This window comes from Oryctolagus cuniculus, chromosome 1 (genome assembly GCF_964237555.1).
Source record: "Oryctolagus cuniculus chromosome 1, mOryCun1.1, whole genome shotgun sequence".
Classification (NCBI taxonomy): Eukaryota; Metazoa; Chordata; class Mammalia; order Lagomorpha; family Leporidae; genus Oryctolagus; species Oryctolagus cuniculus.
The window spans coordinates 102,022,271-102,036,661 of NC_091432.1; the positions used below are offsets into that span (position 1 = coordinate 102,022,271).

General features: G+C 41.4%; 1 protein-coding gene and 1 non-coding gene across 3 annotated transcripts in view; both read right to left on the bottom strand.

Moving 5' to 3' along the window:
• Nucleotides 1-14,391, bottom strand: part of RDX (radixin) — an 84,281-nt gene that overhangs the window by 10,835 nt on the left and 59,055 nt on the right. The window lies entirely within an intron of this gene.
• On the bottom strand, nucleotides 9,611-9,773 carry LOC127485340 (U1 spliceosomal RNA). The gene has a single exon (XR_007912440.2). It is a non-coding gene; the product is annotated as a U1 spliceosomal RNA (small nuclear RNA).

Below are 14,391 nucleotides of genomic sequence, written 5' to 3' on the forward strand. Positions count from 1 at the left end.
CGGAACTCTAAAATGGGAGAAGGCACCACCTTTAAGGACGCCTGCACGCCTTCACGCCGTGCTGGTGCCCACTAGGAAAAGGCATGCTGCCTGCAGGCAGACGCAGCCAGTGCAGCCCAAGAGTACACAGCTCGCCGGGTGGGGGCCAAGCCGGGTCGGCCTCCTGTTGCTGCACTTCTGTCCTGACACGCCTGTGCCTTCTCCTCCTCACCCTGGCATTGAATTTGCCTTTTCTTAGCTTCATTCTGACAGTCATGTTTTCGTCCTCTAGGGTCAAACCAGGACATTTGGCTAGACCCTGTAGGCTTCTTAACGTGGCATGGAAAGCTGCTTGTGACCTCGCTCCTCTCCAGATTCACCTCCCACACCCCTCTCAGCTGGGTTTGCTCGGCTCTGTGCCTACCACCTCCTTACTCTTCCTTAAACAACTGAAACCTTCTCTTCCCTCAACGTCTTTGCATATGCTGTTCCCTCTACCTGGAATCCTGTAAGGCAAAGATTCTAAGTTGGTGTCCAGTGGACCACTTCTGGCAAGCCAACTGCATATTACATACATTTGGCTTGCAAAACATTTCCTAAAATTTTTGAAGGACCTGACATTATCATTGGAAATTGCACAAAGTTTTATTTCAACTTAAAATCTCTCTAAATGCTCTTCTTCAGAAGCTATTTTCTGGCTTATCTGGGAAGATGGGAGGTATCACAATGGTAGGTTACTGCAGTTGAGGGGCTGCTGTCACCCCTGCTCCCCCACCGCACTCACATCCGTTAGAGAGGCCGTGAGCTCGCCGGCAGATGCAGCCCCGGGAGTGCTGTGCTCGTCTGCTCCCACTAGCATTAGCATCACCCTGACTTACGTCAAGGAACAGGAGCAGCTGTTGGCTCCTTTGAGGTGGGAATGGCCACGCCAGCCCTACACAGCTTCTCACCTTCCCATCCCTGATTATCATCTCCATAATTTTCCCCCAACTCAGTCCCTTGATTCTTTCATTGTAGGAAGTAGATACAGAATTGCTTTTATAAATCAAAGATGGCCAAGAATTGGCAATTTCATGTGACTTGGCCTAGTGCTTACTAAGTAGATCAGCGTTGGAAGCAGAATTCTGGCTCTGGTGGAGCTCATAGTCTAACGGGAAGAGACAGACAATAAACAGTTCAACTAGGCAAAATACTTAACATGCTAGGTGGTAAATGCTATAGAGAAAAATAAGGAAATGGACAGGGAACATCGGGGCAGATGGGATTTCAAATAGGGTGGTAGGAGAAGGACTCACTGAGGTAACATGGAAATAAAATCCTGGAAGGCAGCAAGGGAGTGAATCATAAAAACAGCTGGGTACAAGCGTCTCAGGCCGAGGCACGGGTCGGAGCGGCTGGCTTAGAGAGTGCCAGCGAAGCCAGTGTGACTTCAGTTTAATGAGAGTGGAAATGAGTAGATGATGTGCAGAGATCATGCTGGGCTCTAAAAGACCATAAGGAGGACATGGCTTTTACTGATGAAAAACCCTGCAGCATTTTGAAAGGGGCATGATCTGACTTAGCTGTTTAAAGCTGCTGTCTTAGAAGACTGTAAAGCAACAAGGACGGACTCGAGAAAGTGCAAGGGAAGACTCTTGGGACACTCCAGGCAATCCTGTGGTTAGAACAGGACGGCACTGTGGAGGACGTGCGAAGTGGTCGTATTCTGGATATCGCCTCTTTTTTGAATGACGGGCTACTATTAGAGAATATGCTTATGAGGGAAAAAGGCATGGGCACGGTCAAAGGTTTGACCTGACTGAATTGCAAGAATGGGCTTGGCATTCGTTATCCAAGAAGGGGAAAGTGGAGGCAGGAGCAAGTTGAATGGGGGCGATCTTGAGTTTGGTTTGACGTGCTTTTTGGGCATGAAAGGGGAAATGGATACAGAGAGCTTGATATATGTGTCTGAAGTTGATGGGGGAAGTTTTGGCTGCAGATAGGGATTTCAGCACACAAGTGCTATCGGAAGCAGTGCCACTGGGTACGGTCACCAAGAGCCAAGGATGGTACTGAGCCTAGGAATCCTCTAACAGGTTGACGAGGGAACCTCACTTGTCAGCACACACACGGAGACACACACCTGTGTATTTTGATTAGTGGGAGTAAAGTACAAACTATTTACTGCTTAAAACAGACCCTGTCGTCATGTCCACATACTGGGCACAGGGCCCGGAAAATGCTCGGTAAACATGTTGAGCAATACCTTCTGGGAGAATCTGAACAAACGGCGTTAAAAACGGAAGCTAAAGGACCAGGGCACAAACACCAATACCCACAATACCGATGGACTGTCAAAACTTGAAACAAGATGACCGGAGTTAGTATTTATTAACACCTGCAACATGCCAAGGCTGCAGGCACAGAGTTCCATGTTTACTATTGCAAACAGTGGTCCCAAGATTAACAGTGTTACTCCCATTGAACAGATAAGGTTGGGTTCAAAATGGCTAAGTGGGAGCAGATGGTTGGCCTAGTCGTTAAACTGCCAGTAGGAATGCTTGCACCCGTATCAGAGGGCCTGAGTTCAAGTCCAGGCTCTGACCCTGATTCCAGCTTCCTGCTAATGCATGCCCTGGAAGGCAGCAGATGATGGCTCAGCTGAAACCCTGCCAGCCTTATGGGAGACCTGGACTGAGTTCCCAGCTTCCGCATTGGGCCTGGCCCAACCTGAGTGCAGGCATTTGAGGGGAGTGAACCAGCTATTGGGAGTACCCCCCTTTAAATAAATAAATAAATAAGATGGCTGAGTGGATTCTCAAGGTCACAAAACTGGCAGTGGCCTTGTCAGGATTCAAACCTGATGTGGGAATCTCAAACCAACGCCATTACTCCCACATTACGCTGCCTCACCTCTAGCCTAACAACTGAATGCCAATCAGACTGGCACTGTATGTATTGTGCTCTGAACTGAAAAAAGTCTAGATCTAAACATTTTCTGTAACGAAGCATTTGCTGAAAAGGAAGGCAAATCTGGGCAAGCACCCCTGGGTCGGGGATTCGCTGGGCTGTCAAGGTGGTGATTTGAGTACTGAGACTGTCTGAGCATGGCCAGAGAAGCGAGGCAGACATGACAGGGAGCAGAGCGCAGCATTGCTGAGTAGCTGAAACAGCAGTCGAAAGATGGTGACCACCTCAGGCCGAGGGCTCCTGAGCCTCTCTGCTACAAACTTGGAATTTAGTGTGGCTCTCAGGGAAGAGGGAGATCACTAAGACAGATGTTTCTTCAGCATGAACTGTTAGCAGTTTTTTTGTTTTGTTTTGACAGGCAGAGTTAGAGACAGACAGAAAGGTCTTCCTTTTTCCCATTGGTTCACCCCCTAAGTGGCTGCTACGACCGGCGCTGCGCTGATCCGAAGCCAGGAGCCAGGTACTTATCCTGGTCTCCCATGGGGTGCAGGGCCCAAGCACCTGGGCCATCCTCCACTGCACTCCCTGGCCGCAGCAGAGAGCTGGCCTGGAAGAGGGGCAACCGGCAAAGAATCCGGCACCCCGACCGGGACTAGAACCCGTTGTGCCGGCATCACAGGCGGAGGACTAGCCTAGTGAGCTGCGGCGCCAGCCCTGTTAGCACTTTTGAAACACATAGTTGTAATCCCCTAAAATATGTGGCTCCAGTCATTTAAGAACTAAGGCCAAGTTTACAGGCACAAGAGCACTATTTTACCTAAAATCTATGGTCTAAAATCATTTTTCTTAACCTCAGAAAGGTAACATTCATAAATATCAAAGTTACCTGAAGCTGAACTATCTGCCTTCTGATTTTTCTAATTCCTGCCCTTTTTTTGTAAAATCAGTTCTTTAAGAGCAGGCTCCCATCTGCTGACTCCTTCCCCAAATGCCTGTAGACTGTATCAGGCTGAAGCCAAGGGCCAGGAATTGAATTCAGCTCTTCCACATGAGTTACAGGGACTGAAGAATTTGACCATCACCTGCTGCCTCCCAGTGCACACATGAGCAGGAAGCTGGATTTGCCAGCGCTTTCATTCTGGCATTTGCATTACTTTCTATACCTGAATTTGAGTGCATGTCTTAACTCCCTGACTTTATAATTTCCTTGACAAAGTCACAGGGTCTTATCCCTCTCCCAAACTTAATGCTTTGTACGAAAAGTGACAGCTCTGTAATTCACTGAACAAATGAATAGCTTTATGAATGTACATGTGTATGCTTAATTTTATGAAATAGGGAAAAGAACCATGCCTCCTTGCCTTCCATCTCAGCATTCCTTTTATAAATAACACCATTAAATTGAAAATCCTTTGTCTAAGAGCTAATACATAATGGCTTAAATATAAGAAATGGCACAGAACTATTTCCTACCTACATACATGATACTAGCGATGTAGAAAGCCTAATGTTTGAGAACATTTCAAAAATCTGCATACCAATAACCTCCTCTGAAGATTCAAAACTACTTTTTCAACAGACATATTTGTTATACAAAACTTTGATATAGGAGCCCTGCATTGGGGCACAGCAGGTAAAGCTACAACCTGTAATGCTCTTTCAAATGGATGAATACATTTATTTTTATTTTTATTTTTATTTTATTTTTTTGACAGGCAGAGTGGACAGTGAGAGAGAGAGACAGAGAGAAAGGTCTTCCTTTGCTGTTGGTTCACCCTCCAATGGCCACTGCGGCCGGCGCGCTGCGGCCGGCGCACCGCGCTGATCCGATGGCAGGAGCCAGGAGCCAGGTGCTTTTCCTGGTTTCCCATGGGGTGCAGGGCCCAAGCACCTGGGCCATCCTCCACCGCACTCCCTGGCCACAGCAGAGAGCTGGCCTGGAAGAGGGGCAACCGGGACAGAATCCGGCGCCCCGACCAGGACTAGAACCCGGTGCGCCGGCTCCACTAGGCGGAGGATTAGCCTAGTGAGCCGCGGCACCGGCCTGAATACATTTTTTAAAAAGATTTATTTGAAAGAGTACGAAGAGATCTTCCACTTGCTGGTTCACTCTCCAAATGGCTGCAATGGCTGGAGCTGGGCCAGTCCGAAGCCTGGAGCCCAGAGTTTCTTGTGGGTCTCCCACTTGTGTGCAGGGACCCAAGTAACTGAGCCATCTTCCGCTGCTTCCCCAGGCACATTAGTAGGGAACTGGATCAGAAGTGGAGCAGGCTGGATTCGAATCGGCACCCATATGGGATGCTGGCACCACAAGTGGCAGCTTTACCCATTACACCACAGCATCAGCCCCAATAAATCAATCTTAAAAAAAAAACTTTGATACAACCCATGCCCTCCAAATTCATGTATTTACCCCTAAAATAAGAGCTTAGAAGGCACCATTGTCTAGTACATTAAACTATATCCAGAGATTTAAGGTCTAATTTTAGACCTTGGATTCTCTGGTACTCAAGTTTTTAAAAAATAGAGACATACCTCAGGTTATTTTAAAAATTTATATAAAATTACTAAATGGCAGGGATTCAATTTTATAACTACCAACATTTTTAAAAATCTGAGAGGAAAAAAAGTATGTGTAAAAAGAATATAAAATAAAGCTATGAGAAGGATTGGCAGAATGATGCCTTCCCTTGCTACCTAAAAAAAAAAAAAAAAAAAGGAAGAGACAATGAGAGAACTTCCACCTGCTGACTGACTCCCCCACTGCCTGCAACAGCAAGGGCTGGGAGCAAGAACTCAATCCAGGGCTCCCACGTGGGTGGAAGGGATCCACCTACCTGAGCATCACTTGCTTCCGCCAAGGTGCACAGTAGCAGGAAGCTGGAGTCAGGAGTGCAGTCAGGACTCGAACCCAGGCACTCTGCTATGGGATGTAAGTGTCCCGAGCAGCACCTTAACTGCTACACCAACAACAGTGTTCAGAAGTAAGATCAGCTTCTTTTAAAAGATGTTAGTATTTCTTAGCTTAGATAAACCATCTGCAGTTTATTTCTGACAGTTAAGAAACCCAAATGTGGGGGCTGGCGCTGTGGCACAGTGGGTTAACGCCCTGGCCTGAAGCGCCGGCATCCCATATGGGCACCGGTTCCAGACCTGGCTGCTCCACTTCCGATCCAGCTCTCTGCTAAGGCCTGGGAAAGCAGAAGATGGCCCAAATTCTTGGGGCTCCTGCACCCACGTGGGAGACCCAGAAGAAGCGCCTGGCTTCGGATTGGCACAGCTACAGCCATTGTAGCCATCTGGGGAGTGAACCATCAGATGGAAGACCTCTCTCTCTCTCTCTCTCTGCCTCTCCCCTCTCTGTGTAACTCTTTCAAATAAATAAATCTTTAAAAAAAATCCAATGTGCTAATATGACTAACATTTGTAAATATTAATGAAATAAAAAGTAAACAGACTATTGAATATATTTTACATCTTTCAATGGAAATGCTTTTAAAATACACTAGTTAAAAAGTTGTAAAATTCTATACTTCATCTACCTAACAATAATTTGTAAGATACATTTCACAATTAGTGAAAGGCCATCTGCCTCTCTGATTACCAAGACTGTCATCTACCAATATTCAACCCTTATGATCTACAATTGAGAATTAGATCGTAACTTGTATTAGGAACTGTCTGAGGTAAATAAGCAAGTCAGAAGAAAACATCTGAGACCATTTAGGCATAAGCAGATGAACCACAGCATATCTTGATCAAAAGCCATGTTGATGAGCATAATCGAGTAACCTCAACTTAAAAAGATTTGCAGAAGCTGTTGTAACCAGTTATAATTGGGCATGTTGTGTTCTGAGATAATCTTCAGAGTGGTGTATTGGTGGCTGTAACCACTTAAAATGACCTAAAAGGCTAATTGCTGAAGTCTGTTTGAAAACACCCTTCAGATTTCTTCCAGTCACTGCCTCTTAATTTTATCAACATCAGATATCAGTATCTTACAATTAATGAACCACACCAGGCTTCCCCTACTTCATCCAAACCCCCTTTAACTCGCCCACTCTACCCAAAGCCTCTACATCAGGATCATCTAAGTAGGAAGGAGTTGAATAAAACTGTTTTAAGCTCCACTCTAATGTAAGTTTTTCCACTATAAACAAGTACTAGTAACCCAAAAGCACAGATACTAATCCTTTCAGTAACACTTCTGGGAAGACAGTACATCTGGCATGAAAGCATCCGTAGGTGATTCCAGAAAAATACTATCAGACAATCCGATCCAGAACTATGAAATCAGTTATTCAAAGTCAAGGAAGACTTGGAGCATGTAAGATTTGGAATGAGATTCTAGATGGAGTTTCTGCCTGGCCCAGCCCTGGCCATTATTGTGGCTATCTGGGGAGTGAACTTGCAGATGGGTGATCTCTCCCTCTGTCTGCAACTCTTTCAAATAAATAAAATAAATCTTAAACAAAAGAACCCACAAAACCCATCCCCCAAAAGTTATTGAATAAAGGAAGAGAAAGTCTTAAGTGTCCCAAGAGGTAATTTAGGAAACAAGCACAAGAGAAAGTATACTTACATGTAGCAAACAAGAGAGCAAGTTAGATTTAGAGATATAGTCTTCAAATTCTTAACAATGTTTATTCCCAAAGCTGCAGCCACTGCCTTTTCTCAGACTAACCACAGTATACGTATTTGTTTTTGCAGTCTCTGCACTTTGCACTGTATCTCACACAAGGCTACATGAATTCTCTTTTCTGAGCAAGGTTTAGTAACTGTTCCATTCTGTAGCTGTGCCTCTCGAAAGCCATAAATCAAACTAAACCACCTCAGCACAGGACTCAAAGCTCCATAAATAACTGACCAAACCTACCCTAGCCTCGTCAGAATACAGCAACCCAGGTTCTCTGTTCTACTGACTTTTCTTAACTCCATCAACTCCAGACTGACCACTATATGTCATCTCCTCTTCAGTAATAATCTTCATTAGACATTTTTTCCCTCTTAAACAAAACCAAAAGCATAGGCAGCAACAAAAAAATGTGACACATCAAAATTAAATCCTTTTGCCAACCAAAGGACACTTAACTACTGACAGGCAACCCAAAACCTGGGAGAAAATACTTGGAGCCAACATATTTGAGATTAACATCCAGTTCCCTAAGGGCAGGCATAGTGGAGCAATGGATAAAGCCGCTCCTTGCAAAGCCCACATCCTGTATCTCCCAGCTTGGTTCAAGTCCTAGCAACTCAGCATTTTCTGTCTAGCCTCCTGCTAATGTAACTGGAGGGAGCAGATGATGGTGGTAGATAGTTGGGTTCCTGCCACCCATGTGAGAAAACCAGATGGAGTTCCTGGCTTCCGACTTCTACCTGGTCTAACCCTGGCTACTGCAAGTAAGTGGGGAATGAACCAGTGGAAGGAAGATACCTGTCTCTTCCTATCACTCTGCCTTTCAAAAAAAAATATTGACTCCTCAAAATTAAGGACCCCTGTAACAAAATTTAATTCAAATGAAAAATGAACAAAATTTGAATAGACATTTCTCCAAAGATACACAAATGACCAATAGTACTGATGTCTAACATCTTTTGTGATGTGGGAAATTTACAGAAATGCAAATCGAAACCAGAATGAGATACCATTTCACCACCAGGATACCTATTATCAAAAGCAAGGAAGCAGGCTGGCGCCGCGGCTCACTAGCCTAATCCTCCACCTGTGGCGCCAGCTGCTCCTCTTCCAGTCCAGCTCTCGCCTGTGGCCTGGGAAGGCAGTGGAGGATGGCCCAGGTGCTTGGGCTCTGCACCTGCATGGGAGACCAGGAGGAAGCACCTGGCTCCTGGCTTCAGATCGGCACAGCGCGCCAGCCGTAGCAGCCATCTGGGGAGTGAACCAACAGAAGGAAGATCTTTCTGTCTCTAACTCTGTCAAAAAAAAAAAAAAAAAGGAAGCAAACAACAACCACACACACACAGAGAGAAAATATTGTTGGTGAGGCTAAGGAAAAATGAGTACCTTTGTGCATTGCTGTTAATATAAAATGCTGTAACTGCTGTGGAGAATAGTATAAAACATCCTCAAAAAATTTAACACTGAATTACCTTATTATCCAGCAATTCCATTTCTGGGTTTCTGCCCCAAAGCACTGAAGGCAGAAATCTAACAGAATTTGTACACCAGTATTCACGGCAGCATTATTCACAGTACTGAAAAAGCGGAAACCACCCAAATGAGCAGGGACCTACAAATCGACAGACATGTGGAATATACCTACAATGGGTTATGCACTTCTAAGAGGAAAACCCTGACACAGGTTAAATGAATTAACCTTGAAAACATTAAGTCACAAACAAAAGGACAGACATTATGAATTCGCTTTGATGAGGTACCCAGAAACAACAAATTCAGAAGCAAAAGGAGAACGGTGGTTTACCAGGGAAGAGGAAGGATGAAAAGTTTAGAGTGCTGATGGTTGCACAACACTGCGAACGTACTTAAGGCAACTGAACTCTGCACTTGAAAATGATTAAGATGGCAAATCTTATGTTACATAGATTGAAAAGAAACATGATTCAACTGAAAACTCTAACTCCATTCAACTTCTCAGTATTTACCACAGGTATCACCAGACATTATACTTGATTAGGTTAAGTTTGGTGTAGGACTGACAAACCAAAGGAAAACTTCATAATATTTTATCTTTATTAACCTCTATTTTGTTGTTTGTTGTTATTCAGGGGAGAGTGCAAACGCAGTCCCTACTACCACAAATGATGCCAGTCGAGTTTCCTGCATTTAGGGAAATCGCGGGGGCCAGCCCATCCGGGGTGCAATGGATGAGGGTCACCCTGGGAAAACCACCTTCATGATCATGGTATCTTCCCTGCCAGGTAAGCATATTAACCTCTATTTAAAATTTCACCTATAAAAGGAAAATTAAGTAGGTTACCCAAGAACAAGACATCTGAGAAACCTGAGTATTCATTCTGTTCGTCACTGTTTCCTGCTAATGGTCTTCCTTTTGTTGTAGTAGTTTAATTCGTCATGCAACTTTAAGCCAAAAGAGCTAAAATTTTCATTTCATAGATTTTTCAGAATACATTAAAAAAATGAAGGGAGGAGAAACTGCCTGATTGAGTCTAAGAAATATTTGCATTCCTAGTTCTAAAATAAGATCAGAACAACTTATTTTAAAATGTCGGGAAAAAATTGTTAAAAAATAAAAGGGATAGATATCGTGGCATACATTATATAATACAGTGCAAGACCTTCATATACTTCATTCATCCAAAGAAATAACTTCGCTTAATATCAAATAATCTCAAGAGACCCTGATCCCATTTAGGAAAATAGACATTTGGCTGTAAGATTTACTTATAAAATCAGTACCACTGTTTTTAGGAACTAAGTGACATGCATAAATATCAAAATGAATCCAAAATTCTAAAATGATCATTAAAATAAAAGTTAAGAACAATCAGAGTAATAAAAATAACAATTGCATGGATGGAAGCAACTGGTGCTAGCTACAACAGCATGGAGGAATCTGGGCATACAAATAACACAAATCAGCAATATTGCACTGCCGTTTTAAATTATTGTAATAGAAAAATGTAATGATCTAACAGCTAAGATAAAGTTTGAACTTCCATTATGACAGACCAAAACAAAGGGTCAACAAGTCATTCTAAATCTTACCTGTAACGCCTCAATATGTTAAACTGAATTTGCTAAATAAATAGCCTGGTACCTCTAAGTGGCTACTATAGAGCCAAACACTAACCTGTTAATAGTCTTAGTTCCCATCTTTAACATTAAAATTCTGTAGGAAATAATGATGGATACTTCCCTTTCTAAAGCAGTGTATGCAAACCCAAATCAGAAAACTCTTACATGAAGAATTTAAAGGAGGTCAAAGTATTAAGGAAATAAAATAGGGACTCATGGTCTTGCTACAGGGAAAATGGCAGCTCTTAAAATCTTGACATAAACATATTAAGAAGTTGATGTACTAACAAAAAAGTGGGAGTTAAAATTACTTAATTGAAGAAAAGGATGATAATGTGATAACCTTCGACATATGGATCAGTTTTGAGCCTATTTTTCCAACCTAACAGTGTTAGAAGGAAATTGGATTGCCAGATTTTATGATACCACAAACATCTGTAGAATCCACTGAGTTTTTGAAATTCATCCTATGTGATAGACATTAAAATATGATAGGTATATTATTTGTAGTTAAAGCACAAAAGATGTAAATACAGTTCTCATTTAAAATAAACTTAAAACTATCATTGCAGCTCCACATTTAACTTTTTCCTCAATGATGTCTAAGCTTTTTTAGTAAATTAATGCTAACATTAATTCCTTATAATTTTATTTCAAGCCTTTTAAAGACTTTTTTTTATTGTGCAAAGAATGGGATGCTTTTGGAATTTAAAAGTTTATTAAAAATCAGCAAGCAACAAGGTGATAAAAATTGGGACATAATGTAGGTAGGAATGGTTTTTAATAATTTAATAATGGTTTTTATACCCTGAACACCCTTCTAATGGTAAACAAGAATGAGCTGCAGCCAACGCCACGGATCACTCCTCTGCCTGCGGCGCCGGTACTGTGGCTTCTAGTCCTGGTTGGGGTACCGGTTCTGTCCCGGTTGCTCTTCTTCCAGTCCAGCTCTCTGCTGTGGCCTGGGAAGGCAGTGGAGGATGGCCCAAGTGCTTGGGCCCTGCACCCGCATGGGAGACCAGGAGGAAACACCTGGCTCCTGGCTTCGGATTGGCACAGCGCGCCAGCCGTAGCAGCCATTTGGGGGACATGAACCAACGGAAGGAAGACCTTTCTAACTCTGCTTGTCAAAAAAAAAAAAAAAAAAAAAAAAAAAAAGTTGCAAAAAAAGTCTGGTAATTTTATAAGTGATAATTCTAGTTCTTAGAGACAAACTAAATATAAAGCACAACAGTATATAAAAATCCTCTTTTGACACCAGATGTTTCTGGCCTTGAGAACAGAAATCAGGTGACAGTTGAGTATTACTATAAACTGCAAAGACACAGGGCTTTTTCTGTTTTAGAATTGATGTATCACTTGTTTAAGAATAGATGATAATTAGTAAGCAAGCTTTTTAAAAGGCAGTTAATCTACAGACTTATAGTAACTGCTGTAATGTAGGCTGAAAATAATATACATTAAATAAATGCACTTCGCATCCAGTTCCTTAAGAATATTAGAATTTTAGAGTGAAATGAATTTGATAGTGAAACTGCATCTGCATCAAGACAAACTAAACACTGTGCCTTAAAAGCCATAATTAGAAACCCTAAATCACCATCAGTTGACAATCAATTCTTCCACAGAATTAATCACTGTTACTTCCAAACCAAAAGGTTTTCATTTAGGGGTACGTGTCAGTCTACTACCACTATAAATTTTCCTATCCACTTCTTAGATTTCAGAAGTGATGATGCATGGCTCTGACAGTGACTATAATTTTCAGGAAACATAGAAAAATCCATGTAAAATAACAACAGTGGACCTTTAAGGCATGAGTTTTTGTCACTTTATTGTTAACCAATGAATATTATCCAAAATTAGAGATGTAATTTAATTGTACAACACAAAATTATGCTAATGGTAAAAGCCTATTGGAATTTGCCAAATACTCATTAGTGTATTTTTACATTGTAATATAAACATGTGCTCAACTGCTAATGATAAAAATTATAGTTGATTTTTAGTCACTACGAAAACCATATTGCAAATGGTTGTTTGGAAAAATTCACACAGCTTTAAAAATGGATTTAATCCATTTTAATCCTAATCTACAAATAGATTATAAACAGCAAATATAACTGGTAGTTTTTCAACACTGTATCAAAGTGGTGTAGCAGTGGTAGTGCACATAATTCAAAACGAAGAAAATGAAAGTCCAGGTTTTCACCTATTATGGCAATTTTTAATGCTTTGGAAAAGTGAAACTTAAGTTTCAAAGCCTGGAGAGTGGGCTCCACCATCAGGCCCCCTGATTCTTGCCCACAGTTTTGAAGCATGTGTATAACCATTGAGCAACAGCCACTTCAAGTTAACCAGTTATCTTTTGTCCTACAAAGTCAAAAAAATATATTAAATGCAGCTTTTTCCTTTTCATGTCTGCCCAGATTAATCCTTTTAAAGTCAGCAAAATAAAGCACGAGATATTTTCAGACACAAAGTCAACTGACTGTGCATGAAAAAATGTTTAATAAAATGGCAATTTTAACAGATAAATGTAAATTTGAGTGCATAATACCAAATGGAAAGTAGCTGAACCACACAGAGAAAACAAGGCTCTCCATATCTTCAAATCTAGGTGTTTTCCAAAAAAGTATCACAACGTTTTTTTCTCTAACTGGGAGGATTTCTTCAGAAAGTCTTAACAAATTAATATAATCTAAAATTATATCTAAAATAGGATTAACCAAAATTTAGAATAAAAAAATAAGCACAGTGATTTAGAAACCAAGTATGATTATGTTAACTATGATACCAAGAGATGAAGGTACAGACATTCTTCATATGCTACAAGGGTAATTTCTCTTTCTCTCTCAGACACACAAATACACACACACCCCACACTCCTCCAGGAAGATAGTATACCAGTGAAAGCTTTGAATTTTAATACAAATCAGAATCCCACAGTTCAATTCAACAATAAGGCAGTTAATTTAGCACTCAGGTATTCAGAAAGAAAATGAAATCTCAAAAAAGTATTCCTTCATGATTAAGACTGTCACATAATATTATACAACGTACAGCTTACACACTCCATCGGGTTGGAACAACCAGTCACCGCAGGTGTAACAGTGAGGTAGTATTCTTGTCCCCTTCTTGGGACTGATGTTTTCAGATGCTGCCCTTCCAGAAAGGTCCAGGATTTTTGTTTTAGTGAATAAAATAAACTACCAACAAATGTGTATTTTCTTTTATTAAACATTTGATTTTCTTAAAAAAATCTATGAAAAACTTTTCAAATCTTTCAGACAACTTGTTTGCGAGTAATATTTCATCAAGAAGCTGTCCTAAAAAATTTGTTGTCTATATCTCTGAAGCGGCAGGCAACAAAAAACATAAATGGACTTCAGGAGATGAAACGCCAACCAGTTTAGCTGTTAAAGATGACTGTGATTAAGCAAACACCCAATATTGCAAATTAAATGGGGAATAGCTGCACTGTAGCACGAAACATTCTAATTCCTTTTATTATTCATAGACACCTCCTACACAATGATCAAAGACTATCCACTCTGCTACTGCCATCATTTCCAATGATCTGTATCATGGCAGGATATGAGAAGGGCACACTGAAAAAATGCAAGTGCGAGAGAATGTGGAAATGCATGCAGATTAAATATAGAAGGGGCAAGGGAAAACAGAGCGCTCTAAACACCCATTAAAATCTCACCAATTATGCTTTAAAATGTAGAAAGTGCTCAAACCACACATACACATTCATCAGACATGATAATTAGTGTTAATTT